Here is a 27210-nt window from a genome sequence, read left to right on the forward strand (position 1 = left end):
TTCAAGAGAGAACGCGGCATTGCTGTCACCTTGATTTTCAATTTCTGACCTTGGAATCTAGGAAGCAATACACTTCTATTGTTTTCAGGCACCCAGTTTGTGGTATTTCATTATGGCACACTAGAAAACTAATATAGGTGGCTTTATAGAATATCAATTTGGCTCAGTTGAACTATGTTTCTTCTAATAGCCTTGCCTGTATATTTCCAGTTAGGATGAACCACAAGAAATATTGTACAAGCTTTGTAGGTGAAGGCAAAGCAACAGCCATTATAGTTCCATGGTTAGGAAAAATTATTTTTTAGCACATATACTTTGTCATCTACCTGCTAGCTAGCTTACCTCACTGGTTACCTAGGCATAAGCAGGTTTGCAACAACAGTTGGCCATCTATATCCGTGAGTTCCACATTCATGGATTCAACCAACCACAGATGAAAAGTATCTGGAACAAACAATAGAATAGTTATGTTTGTACTGAACATCTACAGACTTTTTTCCTTATCACTATTCCCTAAACTAGACAGTGTAATGAATATTTACAAAGCATTTATATTGTATTGGGTATTATAGTTAATCTAGAGATTATTCAAAGTATATGGAAGGATGTATATAGGTTTTATGCAAATACTGCATTATTTGTAGAAGGGACTTGAGCATCCTTGGATTTTGGCATCTGTGGAATATCCTGGAATCAATTCCCATTAGGTATGAAGGGATGACAGTACTACACCTTTTCCTGCATCTTTGTGATGGTTGAAATTTGGTGTCAACTTAACTGGATTGAAGGATGCTGATATCTTTTGGCTATGTCCCCACCCAAATCTTATCTTGAGCTATACTTCTCATAATTCCCACATGTCATGATAAGGACCTGGTGGGAGGTAATTAAATCATGGGGAACAGTTAACCTTATGCTGTTCTTCACAGGTATTTTAGTACATTCGGGCTGCCATAGCACAACAATGTAGACTGAGTGGCTTATTAATGATAGAGTTCTCACAGTTCTGGAGCTGGGGTATCCCAGATCAGAGTGCCAGCATGTTGTTTATCGAAATTGGGTGATCTATGCATTTTTGGCTCAGTTGATTCTTACAGTAAGACTAGTGGATGTCCAGGCCCACTCGATGACTATTTCTTAGTCAGGAATGCAAAATATGAATAAACTTTTTCAGCTATTGGCTCTGCTATAGGTTCCTTGAGTCATATAGTAGAACTATTATGGTAGAAAAGGCCACAAAGAAGCCCCTAGAGCTATAGCTACATGCAAATGTAGCAAACCAAAGGCAACTCTATATTCCTTGGGAAACTGCAAAGATAGCCGGAAAGATAACTGGTGGTGACTCCTACCAATCTCCATTCACCTCACTTATTTGGTCTATGCAGAAGATGCATAGATCTTGGGGAATTAAAATAGATTATTGTATATTTTATCAGTGGTGACTCTAATTGCAACTGCTTTTCTAAATGTACTGTAATTGCTAGAGCGAATCTATGCATTCCTTGGTACCTGGTGAGTCATTATTAAGCTGGACACTGCATTTTTCTCCATACCTATTAATAAAGATCATCAAAACCAGTTTTATTTCTGTTAAAAGAACTAGCATTTGACTCCCTTGCTCTACTTTAGCATTATGTCAACTCTCCAGTCTATGTCATGTCCTAGGCCACAGAGATCTTGATTGATTTTCTAGTTTACTAGCCCAAGAACCAAAGAAGGCTTGGCAATAGATTCAGGCTGCCATGCAAGCTTTTCTACCATTTGGGCCATGTGAGTTAACAGACCCTGTTGTTGCCTGAGATGAAAGTGGCAGATAGGGATGCTTTACAGAGGCTTTGACAGGGAGTTATAGATGGATCACAGGGCAAAGGTTTAGAATTTGGGAGCTAAGCAATATTGTCTTCTACTCTATGCCTAACTATTCTTCTTTTGAAAAATAGCCTTTGTCTTGTTATCAGGCCTCAGTAGAGACCAAATGCTTTATAATGGGCTATCAAGTCAATATGTGACCTGAACTACCTATCAGAAACTGGATATTGTCTGACTCCTCAACCCATAAGGTTTGGCGTTCACAGCAGTGCTCCATAAATTGAAAGTAGCATATATGAGATCAGCTTTAAGCATGTCCTGAAGGCACAAGTGAATAAGGAAGGAAGTAACACACATCTACACTTCATATACTCCTGCTGCACTGGCTTCTCTTTCTCAATCCACACACATGCTGAGCAGTTAGTTGAGGAAGAAAAACTCAAGCTTGGTTTCCAGATGGTTCTGCACAATATGTAGGCACTATGCAAAGATGGACAGTTTGAGTACTATTGCACCAATCCAGGGTGACCCTGAAAGACAATACTGATGGGAAATTCTCCTAATTTAATAGAAATTCAAGTAGCACAGTTTTTCATTCTGGCTGGAAGGAGGGGTGACCGCAGCTATGGATCCTCACAAGTTTAGGGGCTGTGGCTTTGCAATTTCAAGCCTCTAACAAAGAAATCAGAAACTACAGAGCTTTGTTTCTAGTTATTATAATTTAATAAAATCATTCCACCTATATTATTTCTCCACGTTTACTCTTTAGGGATCTTCTGTATGTTTTGGAAGTTTATAAGTAAGTGTTTTCAAGAATTGAAAGGATGAGTAGAAAATCTCAGTTTATAACCAGATTTGCATTAGAGTTGAAGAACCCCAAGAAATATTTCAGGTTTTGGTAGCTAATGAACAACAACATCAATAATAATAAGGAGAAGAAAAAGCAGACACAGGAGGAGAAGGGAAGGAGTAGAAGGAGAACAACATTACCAGATTGTTGAATCTAGTCCATTAGGGTATAAATGTGAAAAGATTACAGTTGTCTTGTTGCTCTCAAGTGTACTTTGTTAAATCTTTCATCCTTATGAAGTTACAGGAACTCTTCATACTTGAGACAGATTCCATCACCTTTCACCTTTTTTGGCTTTTAAATTTTAGTTCAGTCGATATTTAGACTTGAGTCACCTATCGGATCCAATATTGTCCTCCTCCTTCATCACGAGGAAGTCTAATATCGCAGAGTAGATGGTCTTCTCTCTCACATTTCTCCATTATTTTTTCTTTTTCATATTTCTTCTTCTCTCAGTTTCCATATTTTTAGAGCACTTTATACTAGTATACTTCATGCTAGCCACAAAGGGAAGCTGGGAAAAAAGAAAGAGCAAGAAGAGACTTGCCTCTAAACATTCTCCAATCTTATAGAACGACTAGTTACAACTTGCTTTTCTCTATGCACTTACTGTCTGTCTATCTATCTATCTATCTCTCTCTCTATCTATGATCTATCTATCCATCCATCATCTCATCTATCTGTATGTTCATGGAAAACTAAGATTATAAACGAGGTGATTGAAACTTTTACAGCACTTACGCAATCTTAAGATATCTTTCTAAGGCACCTTTTGGGATCTTAATACAGTTGACCTTGTAGCACTCTATGAATACCTGGTGTTCTAGAACTATTTCAAAAGCATGGTGATGATTAAATCCCTTGTATGTTGCATTATATGGATAAAAAGAAATAGCTATCAATATGGCTGCAGTAGACATTAAAAATAATTTAGACAAGAGAAATAAAGTGATTTATCCAAATTAACTGTGAACTGAGACTAGAATTCTCCTGTCTTATTTCCTATATCAAATTGTAAAATGTAAAATAATCAGTGGTAGAAATTATTAGATTTTTTATTCACACTTATAAAGTACATGGGTATAGAGTTTGGCTACTTCATGTGTTGTATGTAAGAAGTGCAATACGAGTAAATAAAATGTTTCCCAGCATTTGTGCCGTATGCATCCTAAAGACAAAATATCAATAAGTCAGAAAAAGAGAGAGTTTATCTGAAGATAATATTGGAGAATCTCTAGAGTTGACAGATGAGACCAAAGGAAAGTCTAGATAAGAAGCCTCAGCAAATGGAGTCAGGGGCTCAAACACCATTTTCTCTCTCTCTCTCTGTCTCTCAACTTCCTTGACTTTCTCTCTTTCTTTCTCGTTGCTCATAACTTTATTCCAGCCATGGTTAAAATGACTACTTCAGCAAGACTTCTTTACAAGAGAGTGATCAGAGCCCCACAACCGGAATGAAAAGGGATTATAGAATTATTAAGGCAAACTTCAGTGCCTGCACAATAGAATGAGAAGTAAGGACACACACAGATGTACACTAGGCAGATTCCTACTCATCAGTGATTTACAATGGGTCTGATGGTGGGGTAAGGCAGTCAGTGGATTGCTATCGGCCTCTTCACTTTTCTAGAATAATGATGAATTATTTCTGAAAGTGGCTGAGGTTGAAAACTTATGGCCTCTGGACAGAAAGATCATTGTGAACTAAATAGGCACTCCCAACCTTCCCCATTCGAGTTTACTACATCTAATTAAAACAGTGTACTGGATAAAAGAATGCTCAAGAGAATCAAAAAGGATAAGCTTCCAATACCATGGACTACTGCTAGTGTCTTAGTTGCAAGAAAGGGGCAATTTCACTGAGAAGTTTTCTTCATTTGATTCTGAAAAGGTCATTGATATTTATATTCCAAATGAATTCACAATGTATTATGAAAATGCTTAGAGATTTTGAGTTGTATGAATGGTTTTAAATATTCCTGCAGAACATAACAACATAGGTGACAGAGAAGCCACAGCCCCCTGCTTGGCACAGCTACATTTATTACATGCCACATTAGGAATAAAAGAGCAAGCTTGACATTAAATTATCAAAAAGAAGGGATCATCTATTTTTCTCACATTGCTGCACGTTTTTAGCTCACGTGTCCCGGTAAATATGTGGTCAACTCTTCTGAGATAAGTATGGTATTATCTTGGCAAACAAAATATTTCATTAAAAAATGAACAAAATTTAATTTTACATTTAAGGTTTTAAGACAAATAGATTAACAATGGCATTAAACTTACGTATGTTTTAAAATTCATCAGTAATTTTTATGCCATATTATGTGTGTGGCTTCTGAAGAAATATTTTAAACTCATTTAATTTTTTCAGCTTGCCCTGATACCTCTGGTTGAAGTCACCATCATCTCTCACCCATATTATTACAATAACCTCCTAACTGGGCTCTTCGCCTGCACTCTTGACACTCTTTAATCTACCCTTAATAGAGTAGCTAGAATGAACTGGTAAAATCGTACATCAGATTATGTCAGTTGCATGCTCAAAATGCTCCAGTGATGACCCATTTCACTCAGTGTAAATGACAAAAACCGTACAATGAATTAGAAAATCCTATATAATCTGAATTCCATTATCTCTCTGAGCTCACCTCATATCACTGTCCCAGTCACAGACTGTACTGCAACCACACTAGCTTCCATGGTGCTCCTGAAACACTCCAGAGTGACTCCTGCTTCAGAATCTTTGCTCTTACTATTCGCTCTATGTTTAAAGTTTCTAAGCTTTGTTTGTCTTGCTCTCCATCACCTCCCAGTTTCCTCAGATCTTTACTCAAACATCAGCTTCTCTGTGAGGCACTCCATATCAACCATTTTTAAACGTGCAGCCATCTGCAACAGATCCAGTGTTTCCAATCTCCTTTTCTTGTTTATCTTCACATCACTTAACATTTTCTAACACAGATGGATAAATAAATCAATAAGGTGATGGCTAATTTTATGTGTCAAACTAACTGTCTCATGGGATGTCCAGATATTTGATTAAACATTATTTTAGGTGTTTCTGTGAGGATGTGTTTAGGTTTAATTAACATTTACATAGGTAGATCTAGTAAAGGTGACTACCTTCCCAAATGTGGGTGGGCCTCATCTAATTAGTTGAAGGTCTGAAGAGAACAAAATGGTGGACCCATCCCCAAATAAGAGAGAATTAATTTTACACAACAGCCTTCAAATGGGGATATTGACTTTTCCCTGCTTTTAGACCTGAACTGAAATATCAGCTGTTTCTGAGTTTTGAGCCTGTGAGCTTTAGGACTAGAACTATATCATCAGCTTTCCTGGGGCTGCAGTTTGCCAATTCACCCTGAATTTCTTGGGATTTGTTGGCATCCATAATCACATGAGCCAATTCCTTATCATAAATTTATATCTACATATTTATATATATGTATATACATATAAATCTACTTTGTATATACACATATGTACACATAAATCTCTTTATATATGTACATACACCCATATACATATATATATCTCATTGCTTATGTGTCTCTGGAAAACTAATATAGATAACTAGATAGACATATATGATTGGTAGACATTCATATATGAATGTACATGTATATATACATACAGTGTGTTTATTAATTTTTTATCTCACCCTTCCACTAAAATGTAAATTCCATTGATGCATGAATTTTTGTTTTCCTTGTTCATTGTTGTATTCCCATTGCATTGTATAAATGTACATAAATGAATGTACATGAATATATATAATCTAAATATTAGCACCTTCAAGGCTATACAACACTAAAATCAAATTTTAAACAACTGCAATTATACATCATTTTCACCTAATTCTAGCAAAACCAGCTGTGTGGGAAATTAAAAAAAAATAAGTATACATATTTGATAGGGGAAAATGTTTATATAGTCACTTCAATAATTTTAGTCATTTTTGCCACTAATCTCTGTCACAAAATGGCCTATGTGGTTAATTACCTAAATCGGAGTTTCTGATGCAGCTGAAGATAAGTAAAGTAAAATGCCATAAGCAATTCTAATGGATCACAGAGTCATAATAAAGGAGGGGAAAACACATACAGTTGTTTACGTAACAACGTAATGATGTAATACTCAATATTTCAGACTTGAATGGATAATTTCAGCAGCAGCATTGACATCATTCATTAAGAATCTATTGTGTAGAGCATCTGCAAACCATTATATCATTATTAAAGATTTCTATTTTGACTCAACAATTAGAGTATGTATTATTTACAGGGAAAGACCTATTTGTACCACTTTGCACATAGTAGGGCCTCAACAAGTTTACATTAAAATTGTAATGAGCTTGATAATAAATGCAAATCCTGTGCCAACAAGTCAAACCTACCCCCTGCTTAAAATTCTATTTTTTTTCTGCCAAAGAAAATAAAAATTCCACAGATTCATAGCCAATGCCCTTTTTAGCTCATCTTCGATTACATTCCATATCTCTTATAATTCCCCTTTATTTTCCTAATGCAACAACAAAATTAAATGTTTCTTGCTTCCTGAGGATAATTTCTTTGTGCCATCTCAGTATCTTTGTCCATACTATCCCGTCCACACACACACACACACAAAAATGAAAAATAAAAAAATCTCTTTCTATTACTTCTGAAATAATCTTTGATAGTATGTGACTATAGCAAAAACTATATTCTTAATGTTTCCTAATCTTCTCAATAAAACTTTAATAATCCAAAAAAATTATAATATTTTTAAAGCTAATTACAATGCAACTGTAAGAAATAGTCACTTCGGACTTCAAGTTCTTAAGAATCTATATTTTGAAACTTCAGTATCAAATTGGGTGCCCACAGGTATCTGTTGAACTAAGGAGATGATAGATGTATCTCAAGACTTGAAGAATATTTCCAAAGTAATTTTCAAATAATTGTTTTTCTATAGCTCAGATGGACATTTTTGACTTATGTATCAGGTGATTCAGAAAGAAAATAAATGTTTACAAATGCATTACAAATTAATGTTTAATGCCAAACAAAATATAAGCAGGGCTATGTTAATGCTTTTAATGTATCTCCTTTTCTTATTATTTTTCTTTCTAACAAGGTTATTTTTTTCCCTAATATTATAGCATATATCACTGTATTACTTCATTCTCACACTGCTCTGATGAAATACCCAAGACTAGGTAATTTACAAAGGAAAGAGGTTTAAATGATTCATGGATCCGTATGACTGGGGAGGTCTTACAATCATGGTGGAAGGCAAAGGAGAAACAGACACCTTCTTCACAGGGTGGCAGGATGGAGTGACTGCCAGCAGCGGAAATGCCAGATGCTTATTATAAAACCATCAGATCTCATGAGACTCATTCACTATCACGAGAATAGCATGGGGAAAAAGACCCCCATGATCCAAATAACTACACCTGGTCGTGCTCTTGACACCTGGGGATTATGGGGATTAAAATTCAAGATAGGATTTTGGGCACACTCACAGTCAAACCATATCGACCACAGCACAATAAATGTTTATTCTTTTGGCTGTCTTACTAGATGATAAGCTGGTTGAAGCCAAGCACTGTATTTTTTTTCCTTGTTGCATACCAAACATCTGGCATAGTTCATGGCATATAGCAATTTTTTTGGGTTGAAATCCATGGCATTAAAAATATTGACATGGTTCTCAGGTAAGAAAAACAAAATACTGATATGAAATCAGACAGATGTGTCATTGAGTCCTGGTTACCTCACTTCATATTTGTGCTATTTTTCCCAAATGCTAATTTTATTAAATATTTCATTAGTTTTTTTTATTAGTAATGTTAGTTATCTTGCTGAGACACCAATTTTCAGCTTATTCATACGCAAAATGAGAGAAACAAAAGCAAATAATGTAGAAGGTTATTGTAAGAATTCAAATGTTCATCACAGTGTTTAGACACAGTTGGTACTCAAGGATTCCTTAGCTGTGAGTGGAGTGCATGGGTTGGAAATTGTAGAATCTGAACAGACAATCTAGATTCAAGTGCCAGCCATCACACTAGCTGGTGACACTGGACAATTTTCTTAACCTTTAACCTTTTCTTTAATCCCTTAAGGGATTATTATGACGATTCATATTTTAGAGAGTTATTCTGATAATCATGTTAGATAGAGATGCACTTAAAATTGTCATTGGCTCTCATAAGTAAACACTATATAAACATTTACCAGTATTATTGATCTAAAAATTGCAAGTTGGGGCTTTAATTTTGTATATCATTTCTAATACATGTCAATAGAATTTCTTTATTTTTATATGTACTTTTTAGTCTATGCCAAAATGTTGAAATGTAAGCATACATCCTCCATAGCCTTAGTTCTGTCTCTTAAGTTCTGGACTATTGCTTGCCGCGGTCTCCCAAATGACCTCCCTGTCTCTTATGTTCTTTCTTTCTAACCTGTCCTCTACCTTTGTCCTTAGATAATCTCTCTGATTGTGCCAATCCCATCCTTAAAATGCCTCAATAACTTCCTCTTTCATAGATTTCTTGGCACAGAACACACAAACCTATGATCTGGTTCTCCCTTTCCCTAATCCCATTATCTGCTCCCTCCATTCCCTACCTATCATTCTTACTACTTTGAACTTTTGCATATGTTATTTCTTCTACTTGAAATTCCTTTCTGTCTTCTCTCTTATTTTGCCTGGTTAGCTCCTACTTAGCCTTGAAGACTTACCACAAATGGCATTTTCCTACCACTCCCTCCCTAGCATAAGCTCAATTAAGCAACCTGATCCCCTCTGTGATTGAACACTTTGAATAGGCCGTCAACTTTTGTATTCATGTTTGTTTTTTCTGCCTCTCCTAATCTGGGAGCTACTCAACAGTAAGTGGAGAGCCTTAATTTTCTTTCCATCTGCAATACCTTCCCAAATGTCAATTGTGAATAGACTGTCACTGGAAGAAAGAAGGGATAGTGCTTAAAGTCATGAAACATGCATTAAATAAATATAAATGACTATCTTTTTCTAAAATGTTGTAATATCCATCACAAATCCATTGTGAATGGCATACTTAATTTTAATTTTTTTCCCCATAGTTTCTGAGGGATGGGCTTTATTTCAGTGGTACATAGATTTTACAATTTGATGCAAATATATTCAGACTTTCTGGTATAAAGAAATTACGTGTAAGTGATATTTTAATATGAAATGAAATATTCACATAACATTAAAGAAATAAAGCCATGAATCAAATTCTATTAATAAGGCTCATGGGAATCTGAGAGTATTTCTGTTTTATGCCAAAAGGCAACTGGTCAATTCACTGAATCTGTTGAAAATTCAGATAAACTGTTTTTTCCTTGAAAGTATAAATATCCTGTGATACAGAGAAAAAAAAATGACCAGCCTCAAATTAGAGAATCTGACCAGAATCCATGTCTTCAAGCAAATAATTGCTTAATGCAATCCAGTACCCTGTCATAGAAGGAGGTAATATGCTATAGAATACAATTGCTTTTTTAAGGTGCTCAACCCGTTCCCCAAATTATAAATTACAGCTGTCATTTTACTTATAAAAGAGCTTTCTAGAAGCAATGAATCATTATGATAATTACCTGCCTATCCCATTTAATTAATCATGCAAAATACAAATGGCTTTGAAAGAAAATGGACCTATGTTGAAATCAGTCTCCTATAGGAACTGGTTGTATAACCTAGGATAAACTGATTTTTCCAGGCCTCAATGACCATGTGCCTTATGAGTAAAATGGGCATAAGAATAACACCCGTAAATTTTATACCATTGAGAACTTGTTTAGTTGCACTGATAGAAAATCTCAGTTTATAGGGTAAAAAAAAAGAGTGTTAGTTAACGCATGAGGTATTGAAATGGCAATGACCAAATTGAGTTAAGCACCAATCCCTGAACAACTTGCCATGGTGGCTAGCAAAACGGGTCTGTTTATTTTCTATGCCTGGGTTACATATCTTCTATATGACTCAGGGTTTATCCAGAGAAGCATAACTTCATAACTACTAGGATGTAATTTATCAGGAATTAGAGATTTGGTTTTGTACAATTCTTAGGGTGAATGAAGCAATCTTTGTAAAGCTGTTGCCTTTCCAGCTGATGCTGGGGCTTGAAATCCACAGGGCAAATAGTGAGGAAGGTAAGATGAATGTACAGAGAAGGCAGAAACACACACACAAAGTGGGAGTCCAGGAGGAGAGACTGAAACTCTTGTCAGTCTTTCTTGCCTCCAGTGTTTGGGATATGGGCATACTGTAGAAGGCAGGGGTCTTTTTCACTGAGATAAACACTGACACACACACACACACCACACACACACACACACACACACACACACGAGTGCCAGTGTTAGAGAAACTGAAGGAGAATTCAGCAAAAAGTTGAGTTCTGGGAAATGTAGTTTACCCTAGTCAAGCTGACACATTGCAAAGCCTCCATACTGCCTTAGAGCTAGGATGCAATGAGACCCAGAGAGAATCACATTTCCACTGAAAGAATGTGAACATGGATGGGAGAAAGCAAGGACATTTCCCACTGATCTTTTAAAATTATTCAAGGTTGGGCCTTTAACATGGTAAGCACTCAATATTTGTAAAAAAATAACAAAAAAAGCCAGAATGAAACCATTGACTCAGAAACCTTTAGACAATCTAAAATATATTTGAAAAAGAATACCATCTATGAACTTATGGGCTTCTTTGCAGTAAGAAATACAGGTTATTGCCATGCAGATATGACTGTATCATTACTGTAAACTTTTCAGTGATCCTACTCTGACCCATGTTTTATTGTTGTGGTTCATCATGTGATTTTTCTCTTCTGATACAATGCTTAGCCTCTTGGGATGAAATATAAGGCATGAAATAAAGGATGACACTGAGGTTATTCTTCTCAAATCTCCTGGATGCTATGGGTAAGCAAAGACAATAAGCAATTTTCATAAAGTGCTCTGCTCTCTGAATTCCCTCAAGAAAACTGGCATTTCATTTAATGGAAACCTTCATAACCATCCTCCTCCAATGAAAGCAGTCATTTGAGACATTAGTGCATATGTAGGTTCATTATGAAACCTAAACACTTCCATTAGATAAAAGACCTAAAATGATTATGAAAAATGTTCTTTTTCTTCCAAAGTACTCTAAATCAAACACTCAGTAGTACAATATGTTTTAGGTTAATTAGTTTAATCCAGTTTTAATTAAACTGATGTTTCCATGCCAACAAATGGTTTTTAAATTGTTGAAATTTTGATGTTTTGGAATATGACTAAAATTAATTACCTAAGAGCATTTGACTCAATTTTTGGAACCATGTAGTGCACTTTTAGCCTCAATATAGAAATGATTTTAATAATGGCAACAAATTATGTTTAAAAGCTTTGAAAAAATGTTCTATAAGATTTCCATTAATTTCCAGATTTTTTCAATGCATTTTTTATGATGCACATATACTATTCAGGTTAAATATAATTTAACAACAACAACAAAAACATTAGTTACAGAGACACAAACACAGGCACACACATGTCAACTCACTATTAGCCCTAAATGAATCCCATTTCCAAATGTTCAAACTCAATTTCCTGGTAATATTTGTTTGTGTCTGTACATTCAACTGGAATATTAAGATCAATAACAAAACATGTGGTTTTGGCCTAATTTTAAAATTTCAATTCTCTCACTGAGCTACTTAAAAATGAAGAAAAATTCTCAATACAAGATAAGGACAATCATGACTCTCCAATGCTAGGAACAGTGATATACCAGCTGAATAAAAATTGTATTTCCATTTAAGAATTTAATTTTTATATTTGCATTGCTTTTTCTTGAAAAGGCCTTATTTTTGCCAGGATCAAGTTGGTAAATAAAAATTATCTTACTTATTTCAACAGAAATCACATAATACAGGGAGCTTGTTACACAGGTATTAGAGACCTGAATACGTAACGGGAACCTTGAGTCACTCAGAGATAATAATTGCAGGAACTAGCTCTCGTCTCTAGGGCTGGAGAAGACAGGAATGACATTAGGATTAAGCACACATTAGAAGCTCAGATGAGGGTCCCCACATAGCTGGGGCTCAAAACTAGAGAAAACAGTGTCACCTGGCTGCTGTTAGTACCTCCGAAAGGATGATATGTACTTGGTTCTGGAAGATGCTGGAGGCTGAAATCAACTGACAGTGCTTTAGTAAATAGCTGCTGCTGGGCTGAAAGGGTGATTCTCATAGGGAACCTCGCCAGAATCGGAGTACAAAACAAGAGAACATCCCTTCTTGCCTTTGCCTTCTTTTCAGTCTCCTCTCTACCTTCTATTGCCTAAATCTAAGGAGGTTACAGCTAGTTAACACAAAACAGAACAAAAACCTATGGCTTGTATAGTGTCAGCCATGGCATTACAGAGTGATGGGAAATGTAATTAAAGGATGAATTTGAAGCTGTAAAACGACAGGGAAATGACCAGCATATTTAAATCATAATTTTGTTTTCTTAGCTGGTCTGTTAGCTTATGTCTTGCGTTAAATGCTCTGTATTCTTCCTAGAGGTTTCCAGTTTGCTTACAATTGGGATATCCTTCGAATTGTCCACTTTACATGGAAGTCCTTGGTCTTTCTCATGAAATCAGTGTTTCATAGGCCACCCTTTTATTTCATCAGGTGTTTCTGTGCATAAAGGTATTCCAGTATTTTCTATCTTGGAACCAACCGCTGCCTATCTATAATTCTAAAATACAACTGAACTTCCCCAGTTTAAATGATGAGACAGGGAAAGCAGATTTACAGAGGAAAACCTCATGACATTTATACTTACTAGAAACCAGGAATGAGAAGCAAAAAAAAATATTGAACATAAACTATGGGTGAGGCATGATTGCTAGGTTACCTCTCTGATTTGAAGAGCTATGTGACAAAACATTTAAATTGAATTTAATTAAAATTTAATTTAAAATTTAGATATCTTCAATTTTAACACAAGAGAAATAGCACATACACTGCTCAAGGAGAATTATTAAAGTTAAGTAAAATCAAAGTGTAGAACTATGTTGTAAACACTAGACACCCAATAGAAGTGATACATGCACAAAGGCTTCTGTAGAATTCTTTGGAGAATAATTACACAAAACCTTATTGGTACTCAATCTGAAACAATTAACACAGAGTTACAAACCTGGGGATAAAAAAACAGCTAATTGTCAAATCAATGCCTGGAATTTAGCATATCTGCTATTGTGACTTTCAGTTTGACTTTCATATTTAAGGTTGTAGTTTCTTTGTAGTAACTTTGATGTGTGGCCTACTTCAGTGTACAAAGCCACATAGCTTCACATTTTAGTGCAGTTTCAGTCCAGATGACGATGACCTACTCTTAGAGGTATTGTCCAGGAAATCTTGAAGTGAATTTCGCACATACTGTAAGAATCTACTTAACTTAGATTTCTCCAAGCATGCCTTTAGAATTAGGTGAGAATTCACCTGGCTGTTTTTACCTGATAGAGAAATAAACATTCAAATAATATCTGATTTGTTAATATTGATCATGAGTTTTAGAGGAGAAGAAAACCTAGTAGATATTGAGGGGAGGAGAATAAGGGATTAATAGAAGGGAAGAAATAAAATAACATAGCTTAATAATAGCATGTTTCCTTTGCATTTTTTATAAACCATTGTAGATGGCAACTTCCAGAATAAGAAATCTTGAGACTATTTTTCATGAAGCTTAATGATATTTAATAGTTATTTGGGAAGAAAGATAAACTCAACATTGTACACAAGTTACACACTTGTCCCTAAGTTCTGTGTCATAGCAATAATGCTAACTTCTGTAGGTATAATAATTAAATGGTCAGGATACAGAAGAAATCCAGAGAACTTGATTTTAGGGGGAAGAAAACAAGAAAACTTTACCTCTGCATTGCAATTTTTGAGTGCTAAAATGGAGATAGCCACATGAAGGCACTTGGCATGGGTCACTGGTAAAGCATGCTCATAAGAAAAGATAAGATTAATGTGCTTACTTAAGAGAAGCCTCTCATCTGCAGTGGACCTGAATATTAATAAATCTTCAGCTTTGCTTTCTTCATAGGAATATGTTTGCTTGAACAGTTAATTCCACCAGAAATGTAACTTGCATCCTGATTGGTGAGACACTAAAGAAGTAAGTCAGGGCCATTGCTCTCAATGGAAGCCTTGTCTAAAAAGAAACCACAAAAAAGACAGTGAATATTTGAGAGGGGCTTATGTATAATGACTTCAGGAATAAGCTGACACATGCCCACAATAAAATTCAGAGTCAAAAATAGAGTCAGATCAGCATTATGCTAAGTCAAATCACTGCAGTGAAATGAGAATAAATAACAATGTGTTTGGAACAAGATGACTTTAGGAAATCATGGTTTTAGTGAACTGCTCCTGATCACAAAGGCATTTTCATAGCATAATTTCCATATTTTGATTATACAAAAATAAGATTATATTTGAATTTAATTGGTGTCCTACATATTACCATATCAAAAAAGCTAACTGGCTGTAATATCTATTTACTGAGGGAAAAATAAATTAAAATATACTTAATATATTTCATGTATAAGCTTTTTATAATTGAGAAAAAGTATTTTTTCCCTAGACCTTTACAAAACAAACAAACAAAAAAACAACCACAAATACTTCATGTGTCTTGTAAGAGGTACAGAGAGTTTCTTGGACAATTGAAGTATAATAGTAAAAATTACCTTAGAAACTGCATGGATCAGCTCTGGTTTGAACCAGTCCTTGCAAAAATATATTCCAAAGAATGTTAGGACTAAAAGGTGCTTTAAATGCACACATACACACTGAAGTTGTTTAGGATTTATATTTTATCTCCCCTTCTTAGAGACTTAAAAATAAAAATTAGCATTTTGTTCCTGTAAATTCCTAGATTAAAGAAATGTTTAATTTTTTTATTAATTCAGCATTCCAATTTTGCAATGAAAACATTTTTCTCTTAACATCTATTAATATCTGTACTTTTAGCATTAAATGTCATACCTGTTAAGGAATAGCAATTTAAATATTTAGGAGATGAAATTCTCTAGACTCTACTGGAAAACCTCGCAAGTAGTGGTCTTACATGACTGTCTGGAAGCCCGCTTCGTGAATTCATTCGTTTATTTATTTTAACTTTTATTTTAAGTTGAGGGGTACATGCGCAGGTTTGTTACATAGATAAGCTTGTGTCATGGGAGTTTCTTCATCTCAAGATTTTATAGCCACTCTCCTCATTTTAAATTTACTTCTTCGTTTACTTTTCCACAAGTTGAGAAATAATGTAGTTTTCTCCCAATTTTATTTTCCTCTGTATACTTCCTACCCATTCATAGTCAGATACATGGTAATAAAAATATTCATAGAAGTCATCATAAAAACTTATAATCAGGCCGGGTGTGGTGGCTCATGTCTTTAAATCCTAGCACTTTGGGAGGCTGAGGTGGGTGGATCACTTGAGGTCAGGCGTTTGAGACTAGCCTGGCCAACATGGTGAAACCCTTTCTCTACTACTTCTACTACTAATAAAAAAAATAGCTGCGTATGGTGTTGTATGCCTGTAATCCCAGCTACTCAGGAGGCTGAGGTAGGAGAATTGTTTGAACCCGGGAGGAGGAGGTTGCAGTGAGCCCAGATTGTACCACTGTACTCCAGTCTAGAGAACAGAGTGAGGCTCCATCTAAAATAATAATAGTAACAATAACTTATGAGCACTTTTAATTGAAAGTTGTATTGAGATAATCTGATAAGAAATAACACAGAGTAGTCCTACATGTATTTTACCTATATACATTTTGTAAAACTATGATGTAATTCCACAACTCGTATATTTTCATCCACAAAATTCATCAATGTATTCATATTTCCTTACTTTCTTGTACTTGTATGTATGCATTTAGTTCTATACAACTTTATTAAGTGTGCGGGTTTAAGCATTTGCTACTATGGTCAAGATATCAAATAGTTCCATTGCCATGAGACCCTTCCTCTTGTCCTTTCATAATCACATCCATCTCTATCCAGCCCTTCCAAATTGTGTGTAGGAAATGTTTGACCATTTGAGTTGATGAGTAGGTGCAAGGTATGCACCTACTTCAGAATTTTTATCATTCATCATTTGAAGAATATCTAGACTGATGCCAGATTTGAGCCATTATAAATGCAACTTCTTTGAATAGTGTACAGATACATGTGTTAAAAATATTCTGATTTCTCTAGCATAAATGATATGATCATCTCTCTTCTCCTTTTCTTTTTCCTTTACCCTCCACTCCCCTCCCCTTCCCTTCCCTTTCTGTTTTTTTCCTTTCTTCCTCCTTTCCCTTGCTTCTTTCTTTTTCATTAATAAACTGCTGACAGATTTTGTTTTTTCTCAGAATGGCTATAACGTTTTACATTCCCACCAGCATTGCACAAATGACTTAGTTTGTGCAGATCCCTGCCATAATGTGTTACTGCTACACTTTTAGTTGTTATTGTTGTTTTCATTCTGTTGGTAGGTAGGGATATCTCATTGTGTCTTTCATTTGCACTTTCCTAATGGCTAATGATTTCCAACATCTCTTCAAATGCTTATTTTTGACATCTATATAGTGTCTTTAGTAAAATGTCTGTTCATGTTCTTTGCCCCCTCATTTGTTATTCTGGTTAATTGATATATTTACACTTGAATTTTAGAAGTTCTTTGTATATTCTAGATATATCCTGTGATAAATAAGTATTTTCCAAATATTTTCTCCCTGTCTGTAGATTGTCTTTTCGTCCTCTTCGTATGGGCTTTTACATAGCAAATTTTATTTTCAATGAGATCCAATGTATGCATTTTTTATGGACTGTGTCTTTGGTGTCCATTCTCACAACCCTTTGCCTGACGCTAGATTCTAAAGATTGTCTTCTATGATTTTTCTAACACTTTATACCTATGCATTTTAAATTCAATATTATGATCAATTTTGAGATGATTTTCTTATAAAATTTGATGTGTAAGTAAAAATTAATATCAAGCTTTTTTGTTTATGGCTGTCCAATTACCTTGGCATCACATGATGAAAAATCTATTCTTCCTTATTTGAATTTCTTTTTCACTTGTGTCAAAAATCAATTGGGCATATTCCTGTGGGTCTATTTCTAGGATCCTTCCTCTTGTCCTTTCATAATCACTGTCTCACTGACCTATGTGCTTATTTCTCTGTTAATACTAAAATGGTTTGGTTACTGTAGGTCTCTAGTAAGCTGTAAGATAAGATGAAATAATTCCTCTCATTTTATTCTTCTTTGTAAAGGTAGTTTTAAATACTTTAAGGTCTGTGCTTTTGCATGTAAATTTTAGAATAAGCTTGTAGAGGTCTACAAAATAATCTACCTGGAATATTAAACTATAGATCATTTTTAAGAATATTGGTGTCTTTTTTGTTTTTACATTGGATTTTTTTCATCTATAAATACACTATGTCTCTCCATTTGCTTAGGTTTTCTTTGATTTTATTCACCAGCATTTTCTAATTTTTAGCACAAAAATCCAATACATGTTTTGGCAAATACATTACCTGTGTATTTCACTTTCCTTAGAGTAGTTTTTTATGCTTTTGTGTTTTAGTTTCATTTTCCAAGTGCTCCTTGTCAGTAAGTAGAAATGTAATCAATTTTAGTGCGCTGACCTTATATTCTGCAAATTTTCTGAGCTCATTTATTATTTTAAAAATTTCTTTTGTGTATTTTGTTTTACATGCTTTTGGATTTTTACATAAATGATAATATCATCTGCAAACAGAGACTGTGTACTCCTTTCTAATCATTATGGTATTTTCTCGACTTGCTTTATTGCAGAAGTTAGAAGTTTCAGTATTATGTGAACAAGAGTGGTGAGAGCAGACACACTTGCCTTGTTCTTGATCTCAGGGGAAAATGTTCATTTTTTTTTTAACCACTAAGTAAAGTGTTACTTGTCAGATATTTGTAGGTAGCCTTTGTTAATTTGAGGAAATTTCCCTGTGATCCTAACTTACTGAGAATAGTTATCATAATAGGTATTGGATTTTGTTAAATGTGTTTATTGAATTGATGTTTGTTCTTTAGCTTTTTGATATTGATGTGAAATAGATTGATTTTCAAATACTGAAGCATTCTTGTATTTCTGGCATGAATCTCAGTTGGTTATGTTGTCCACGTAACAAAATTGCACTTGTGTCTTTTATAGTTATGCAAAAATTAAAATTATATTTATATATTGCTGAATTGTATTTATTAATATTTTGTTAACAATGTTTGTGTCTCAGTCCTTGAGAAATATGTTTCTGTAGTTTTATTTTATTTTTTATACTCCTGTGGTTTGGGTATCAGTGTAATACTAGCTTCATATGCTGAATTGAGAAATATTTCTTCCCTCCTATTCTACTCTTCATTAATTGTTAAATTGAGTTTGCCAATGAAACTCACTTGGTTAGAGATTTGTTTTTCTGTAAAATTATAAATACAATGATTGTAATAGTTATAGGAATATATAATGATTCATAGTAGCTCTTTATCATTCTTTTAATGACTACAGTATCCATAGTGAATCCCCCATATCATTTCAAATTTTGGTAATTTGCATCTTTATGTCTTATCTATTTCTCAATGCTTTGTCAGTGTTGCTCGAATGTTACCAATTTTATTGATTTTTTGAAGAAATAACTTTTTGGTTTTTTTTCTCTATTGCTTTTCCAGTTTTAATTACATTGATCTGCCCTATCCTCATTTATTGCTTTAATCTATTTAATTTGGTTTCATTTTACTCTTCTTTTTCTACTTTGGATGTTAAGTTAGATTATTTATTTGACTCTTTTTCTAATTTCTAGTTGATTATTTGTGCTATAATTTTTTCCCTCAGGATAGATTTAGCTGCATTCCATATACCTTTATAAGTTGTGCTTTCAATTTCATTTTATTTCCCTGTATTTTTTTATTTCTTTTGAGACTTTCTTACCTATGGACTAGTTAGTGTATTTAATTTCCACATGTTTAGAAATTTTCCTGTTTTCTTCAAGTTACTGATTTTTATTTTGATCCTATTATGACCAGGGAACATGTTGTATATATATAATTTCAATTCTTTTAAATTTGTTGAAGTTTATTTTATGGTTGAGATACAACTTATTTTAGGAAATGGTCCAAAGATATGTGAACAAAAAGATGTGTTACGCTATTTTGGGTGGATGAATCTACATTTGTCCATTGGATTAAACTTGTTGATCGTGTAGTTCAGTTCTTCCATATCTTGCTGATTTTCATTTTTCCCCCTTGGGTTGCTAAGACAGGGGTGTTGAAGTCCCCAGCCATAACTTGGTTTGTCTACTTTTCTTTCAGCAATTTGGTTAGTTTAATTGTTGTATTTTGAGGCTCTGTTGTTACTTGTTTAAATATGTAGGATCATTGGGTCTTCCTGGTGTACTTACTTTATCTTTATGTAATGTCTCTCTTTGTTGCTAGTCATTTCTTTACTGTGTACTCGACTTCATCAGATATTAAATATAGCCACTCCTACTACTTCTGGATTCATGTTTTCATGGTATATTTTTCCCATCCTTGCTTTCAATCTGCTTATATTATTAAATTTGAAATGTATTTCTTTTTAGCAACACATAATAGTCCCCTCCCCTTTTTTGTTATTAACTTTCATAATCTCTGACTTTTAATTGGAGTATTTAGATCATTTACACTTAAGGTAACTGATATGTTAGTACTCGAGTATGCCATTTGATCATTTTTGCTTTCGATTTCAGTCCTCTGGTTCTTATTTCACTGTTTCTTATTTCTTGCCTTCCTGCTGTTTAACTTGAATACTTTAAAGATTCCATCTTGATTTATTTATAATGTTTTTGAGTGCATGTCTTTGAAATCTTCTATATTTGTTGCTCTGGGTTTTATAGTATGTTTGTGACTTATAATCGTCTACTGGTATCAGCATTTTACTACTTTGAGTGAAGTGTGGAAACATCACTTTTATTTGGGTAACTTTACCTTCCCCCTTTGTAAATTCCATTTTCTTGAGTATGAGATGGTGTTAATTTTTTTAAAATCATCAAGTATTTGTTACAAAACTCATGAAGAGAAAGATAGACCTATGTATTCATAGGTCTGCTCTTTTCCTTACTCTTCTCACCTGATTCTCCAAACATTTTATACGTATTAAGTATTATAATTTAGGGATGGTCCTGTCCAGAAATAAATAATTGGCATACATTATCTCATTATCCTTCTATTACTACTTCTATGAAGTAATACCTATGAAGCACATAAAACAGTGTCTAACACATAGAGATTAGTAAATATATGTCTCCAGGTTTAGCTTTTGTTCACTATTTGACCTTCTTTACCACATTTCATTTTTATACATTTTATATCACCAACATTAAGCCATGTTTTAATATACAAGTATGTCATACTTTTTAATGTCATGTTTATATATATTGTTTTTATATTCTACAAATCTTTTCCCGTCTGACAATTTCTTGCTCATCTTTCAAGATGATTTCAAGCGTCACGCCATTTGTCTTAATATAGGCAGTACCTCTCAGAGCAATCCACATCAGGTGATAGAGTGATGTAACAGAAGTGTAATTGTTTTGTTTTACTGTGAGACAGCTCTGATGGGCAATACTAGAACTTCCCGTTGGGTTGATTAATGATTTGTTGATGCTGTAAATAATTTTGATTTATTGATCTTACAAATTTTATTTTCTTTTCCTACCTTTTATAGATGTTGATCCCTAATAAACATCTTACACCCCTAACAAATTCTGTTTCCCGAGGGCCCAAACTGTGGCAAAGAATGTCATAAATGCAGCTAAGTGATTTGCATTTTATGCAGTGAAACCAGGTGTGCAGACAACTAGAACATCAGAACATATAGCAAACCAGAATTCCAGTTTTTCAGAAAAGGGAAATAGCAGGGTCAGGTAAGCATGATGAGTACATGAGGGCTCAGGAATCAAACCAGGTTCTGAAGCCTAGACATGATCTCTACAATCTCCCAGGTAGTAAGATTCCAAAATGTTTCACCTATCCTCTGATGATAGTAAAGTTGGTAGGATAAGAATAGACAAAAAATTTTTAAAAATCAAATTTACCTAAAAAAGTGCATTTAGACAGAAAGTATAGTTAACTGTGAACTACCTGGCAAAAATATAAGTTACAAATACAAATATAAATAAGCCATTGATGATTCTTAACTCAACTGATGAGTCTGCCTATAGTGAGCATGCCTGTTTTTGGATGAGGACAATTGAGGTCAGAAAGGAATGGGTACTAAGGAATAATAAATATTTTTTTTCAGTCTGTTTGAAAATGACATTTTATAAAATATTAGCTTTTTTTTTTTCTTAAACAATATATACTTATTTTCTCACAGTACCGGAGGCTAAAAGTCCATTATCAAGGTCTGAAATATATGGTTTCTTCTGAGGCCTCTCTCTTTGACGTGCAGATGGATGCCTTCTCATGGCCTGACGTCGTCCTTTTCTCTGTGCATACACACCCCAGTATCTCTTTGTGTGCCTAAATTTTCCCTTTTTTAAGTACACAAATCAGTTTGAGTTAGGGGCCCACCCTATCAACCTGATTTTAATTTAATCACCCCTTTAAAAGTCCTGTCTCCAAATACAGTCACATTCTGGAATACTGAGGGTTCGGCCTTCAACATATGAAATTAGATGAGATGCAATTCAATTCATAACACAATCTATTTAGAAATCACTTTTCTTCCATCCCTCTTGGTTACTGGACATTAGACTTTCGCTAGATAGCACACAACACAAGAAGTAATACAAAAGATGTCGTTTCATGTTTTAGTAATATATCAGGATTTTCTGATCAATAACCTCATTATTTTAATGAATATAGAAGCAACAAATATAATATTATTTTAGTGGTAGTGATGAGAGCTGTTTCATATTAAACCACTAAATCGATACATAATGTGTTACAATATATAATGTGTTAGGAATACCTTTATCTATCTAACTTTGTAATTTACCAATACCAATTTGCACAATACAAGCCATTGTTGAAGAAAATGCCATTCTAAGTCAAAGGTGTAGGAATTATTACATTCAATGCTAGCAAACACAGATTTTATTCAGCACTAGCACAATAGCTGCTGATCAATACTTTTTTAAGTTCAGGGCTACATGTGCAGGTTCATTACACAAGTAAACTTTCGTCATGGGGGTTTGTTGTACAGATTATTTCATCACTGAGGTATTAGAACTAGTACTCATGAGTTATTTTACCTAATCCTCTCCCTCATCCCATTCTCCCAAATATCCCAATGTGTATTGTTCTCCTCTCTGTGTTCATGTGTTTTCATCATTTATCTCCCACTTATAAGTGAGAACATATGGTATTTGGTTTTCTGTCCCCGCATTAGTTTGCAAAGGATAATGGCCTCCAGCTCCATCCATGTCCCTGCAAATGACATAATCTTGTTCTTTTTTATGGCTGCATAGTATTCCACCGTGTATATGTACTACATTTTCTTTATCCAGCCTATCATTGGTAGACATTTAGGTTGATTCTATGTCTTTGCTAGTGTGAATAGTGCTGCAATGAACATACAGGTACATGTGTCTTTATAATATAACAATTTATATTTCTTCAGGTATATACCCAGTAATGGGATTGCTGGATTGAATGGTACTTCTGTCTTCAGGTCTTTGAGGAATCATCACACTGTCAAATGGTTGAACTAATTTACACTCTATCGACAGTGTATAATTGTTCCTTTATCTCCACAACCTCACCAGCATTTGTTATTTTTTGACTTTTTAATAGCCATTTTGACTTCTGAGAGATATTATCTCATGATGGTTTTGATTTGCATTTCCCTAACAATCAGTGATGTTGAGCTTTTTTTCATATGATTGTTGGCTGTATTTAGGTCTTCTCTTAAGAAATATCTGTGCATATTCACTGCACACTTTTTAATGGGGATGCTTTTGTTGCGATTCCTTTTGGCATCTTCGTGATGGAATCTTTTTCCATGCCTATGTCCTGAATGGCTCATGGATAGAGAGAATCCGTATTGTTATAATGTCCATACTGCCCAAAGAAAACTATAGATTCAATGCTATTATTTTTAAACTACCATCGACATTCTTCACTGAACTAGAAAAAAAAAAAAACTGTTTTAAAATTAATATGGAACCAAAAAAGAGCTCAAATAGCCAAGGCATTACTAAGCAAAAAGAACAAAACTGGAGGCATCATGCTAATCAACTTCAAATTGTGCTAAATGGTTACAGTAACCATGTAGATCACTATCTGATCTTCAACAAACCTGACAAAAACAAGCAATAGGAAAAGGATTTCCTATTCACTAAATGGTGCTTTGAGATAACTGGCTAGTAATGTGCAGAAGATTTAAATGACTCTTCCTTTCATCACATACAAAAATTAACTCAGGATGGATTAGAGACTTAAATGTACAACCCAAAAGTAAGAAATGTTAATCAGCATATTGATTACATATACGGGAAGAAATAGTACGCAATTTTAATCACCATGTTGTTAAAGTAGCATTTTGGATAAAGAGGAAGAAAAATGCACTAACATTTAAAATAAGTGCAAAATGAAATAGGCTTTAGCCTTTATTTGGAATAAATGTAAGGAAAGAAGAAGGATCATATATTGGGCTTATAAAACAAAAATAGGAAAGTTAATGATGAGAGTTGTCATGAAATAAAGAAGTGGATGAAGTCACTTGCTGTAAATGTTTAAAGAATATGTGTGTGTGTGTGTGTGTGTATGTGTATATATACATATATATATATATAGGTTTTTGGGAAGCAGGTGGTATTTACTTACACGAACAAGTACTTTAATGGTGATTTCTGAAATTTTGGTGCACCCATCACCCAAACAGTGTACACTGTACCCAATGTGTAATCTTTTACCCCTCAACACCCCCCACCCTTTCCCCTTAGGGAATGATTCCAAAGTACCATTTTTATGCCTTTGCTCCTCATAACTTAGCTCCTACTTACGAGTGAGAACATGTGATGTTTGGTTTTTCCATTCCTAAGTTACTTCACTTAGAACAATAGTCTCCAATTCCATCTTGGCTGCTGTGACTGCCATTATTACATTCCTTTTCATGGCTGAGCAGTATTCCATGGTGTGTGTGTGTGTGTGTGTGTGTGTGTATGTGTATATATACATATATATATATATAGGTTTTTGGGAAGCAGGTGGTATTTACTTACACGAACAAGTACTTTAATGGTGATTTCTGAAATTTTGGTGCACCCATCACCCAAACAGTGTACACTGTACCCAATGTGTAATCTTTTACCCCTCAACACCCCCCACCCTTTCCCCTTAGGGAATGATTCCAAAGTACCATTTTTATGCCTTTGCTCCTCATAACTTAGCTCCTACTTACGAGTGAGAACATGTGATGTTTGGTTTTTCCATTCCTAAGTTACTTCACTTAGAACAATAGTCTCCAATTCCATCTTGGCTGCTGTGACTGCCATTATTACATTCCTTTTCATGGCTGAGCAGTATTCCATGGTGTGTGTGTGTGTGTGTGTGTGTGTGTATGTGTATATATACATATATATATATATAGGTTTTTGGGAAGCAGGTGGTATTTACTTACACGAACAAGTACTTTAATGGTGATTTCTGAAATTTTGGTGCACCCATCACCCAAACAGTGTACACTGTACCCAATGTGTAATCTTTTACCCCTCAACACCCCCCACCCTTTCCCCTTAGGGAATGATTCCAAAGTACCATTTTTATGCCTTTGCTCCTCATAACTTAGCTCCTACTTACGAGTGAGAACATGTGATGTTTGGTTTTTCCATTCCTAAGTTACTTCACTTAGAACAATAGTCTCCAATTCCATCTTGGCTGCTGTGACTGCCATTATTACATTCCTTTTCATGGCTGAGCAGTATTCCATGGTGTGTGTGTGTGTGTGTGTGTGTATATATACACACACATATATATACGTGTGTATATATGTATATATACACACACATAAACTATATATATATATAAAACAGATATATATATAAAGATATATATCTTTATCCACTCGTTGATTGATGGCCATTTGGGCTGGTTCCATATTTTTGCAATAGCAAATTGTGCTGCCATAAATATGCACGGCAAGTATCTTTTTTTGTATAATGACTTGTTTCCCTCTTGGTAGATACCTAGTAGTAAGATTGCTGGATCAAAAGGTAGATCCTTTTTAAATTATTATAGGAATCTCCATACCCTGTTTTCCACAGTGATCATACTAGTTTACATTTTCACCAGCAGTGTAAAAGTGTTCACTTTTCACCACATCAACACATCTATTGTTTTTAATTTTTTGATTATGGCAATTCTTGCAGGGGTGAGGTGGTATCGCATTGTGGTTTTGATTTGCATTTCCCTGATGATTAGTTATGTTGAACATATTTCCATGTTCTTGTTGGCCATTTGTGTATCTTCTTTTGAGAATTGCCTCTTCATGTACTTAGACCAATTTTTGATGGGATTGATTGCCTTTTCTTGCTGATTTGAGTTCATTGTAGATTCTGAATATTATTCCTTTGTCAAATGTATAGATTGTGAAGAGTTTCTCCCACTCTGTGGGTTGTCTGTTAACTCTGCTGATTATTTCTTTTACTGTGCAAAAGCTTTTTAGTTTAATTAACTCCCATATATATATCTTTGTTTTGGTTGCACTTGCTTTGGGTTCTTGATCATGAAGTCTTTGCCTAAGCCAATGTCTAGAAGGGTTTTTTCAATGTTATCTTCTAGAATTTTCATGGTTTCAGGTCTTAGATTTAAGTATTTGATCCACCTTGGGTTGATTTTTGTATAAGGTGAGAGATGAAGATCCAGTTTCATTCTCCTACATGTGGCTAGCCAATTATCCCATCACCATTTTCTGAATAGGGTGTCCTTCCTCCACTTTATGTTTTTGTTTGCCTTGTTGAAGATCAGCTAGCTGTACGTATGTGGCTTTATTTTGGGGTTCTCTATTCTGTTCCATTGGTTTATGTACCTACTTTTATGCCCATATTGTGCTGTTTGGGTGACTGGATTTACTGTATAGTTTGAAGTTGGGCAATGTGATGTCTCCAAATTTGTTCCTTTTGCTTAGTCTTGCTATGGCTATCTGGGCTCTTCTTGGTTCCACTGAATTTTTTTTTTTTCCTAATTCTGTGGTGATGGTGGTATTTCAATTGGAACTGCATTGAATTTGTGGATTGCTTTTGGCAGTATGATCATTTTCACAATATTGATTTTGCCCATCCATGAGCATGGGATGTGTTTCTATTTGTTTGTGTTGTCTATGATTTCCTTCAGCACTGTTTTGTCATTTTCTTTGTAGAGGTATTTTACGTCCTTGGTTAGGCACATTCCTAAGGTTTTTGTTTGTTTGTTTTTTGTTTTTTTTTTTTGCAGCTATTGTGAAAGGGGTTGATTTCTTGACTTGATTCTCAGT

General features: G+C 34.5%; 1 long non-coding RNA gene across 1 annotated transcript; it reads right to left on the minus strand.

Moving 5' to 3' along the window:
- Positions 1-357: 357 nt before the first annotated feature.
- LOC117086309 lies at positions 358-25575 on the minus strand. The gene is made up of 3 exons (XR_004438274.1): positions 25539-25575; positions 2800-3173; positions 358-444 (listed from the first exon to the last, which is right to left on the minus strand). It is a non-coding gene; the product is annotated as an uncharacterized LOC117086309 (long non-coding RNA).
- Positions 25576-27210: the final 1635 nt, after the last annotated feature.

This window comes from Trachypithecus francoisi, unplaced genomic scaffold (assembly GCF_009764315.1).
Source record: "Trachypithecus francoisi isolate TF-2019V2 unplaced genomic scaffold, Tfra_2.0 Lachesis_group1, whole genome shotgun sequence".
NCBI classification, from domain to species: Eukaryota; Metazoa; Chordata; class Mammalia; order Primates; family Cercopithecidae; genus Trachypithecus; species Trachypithecus francoisi.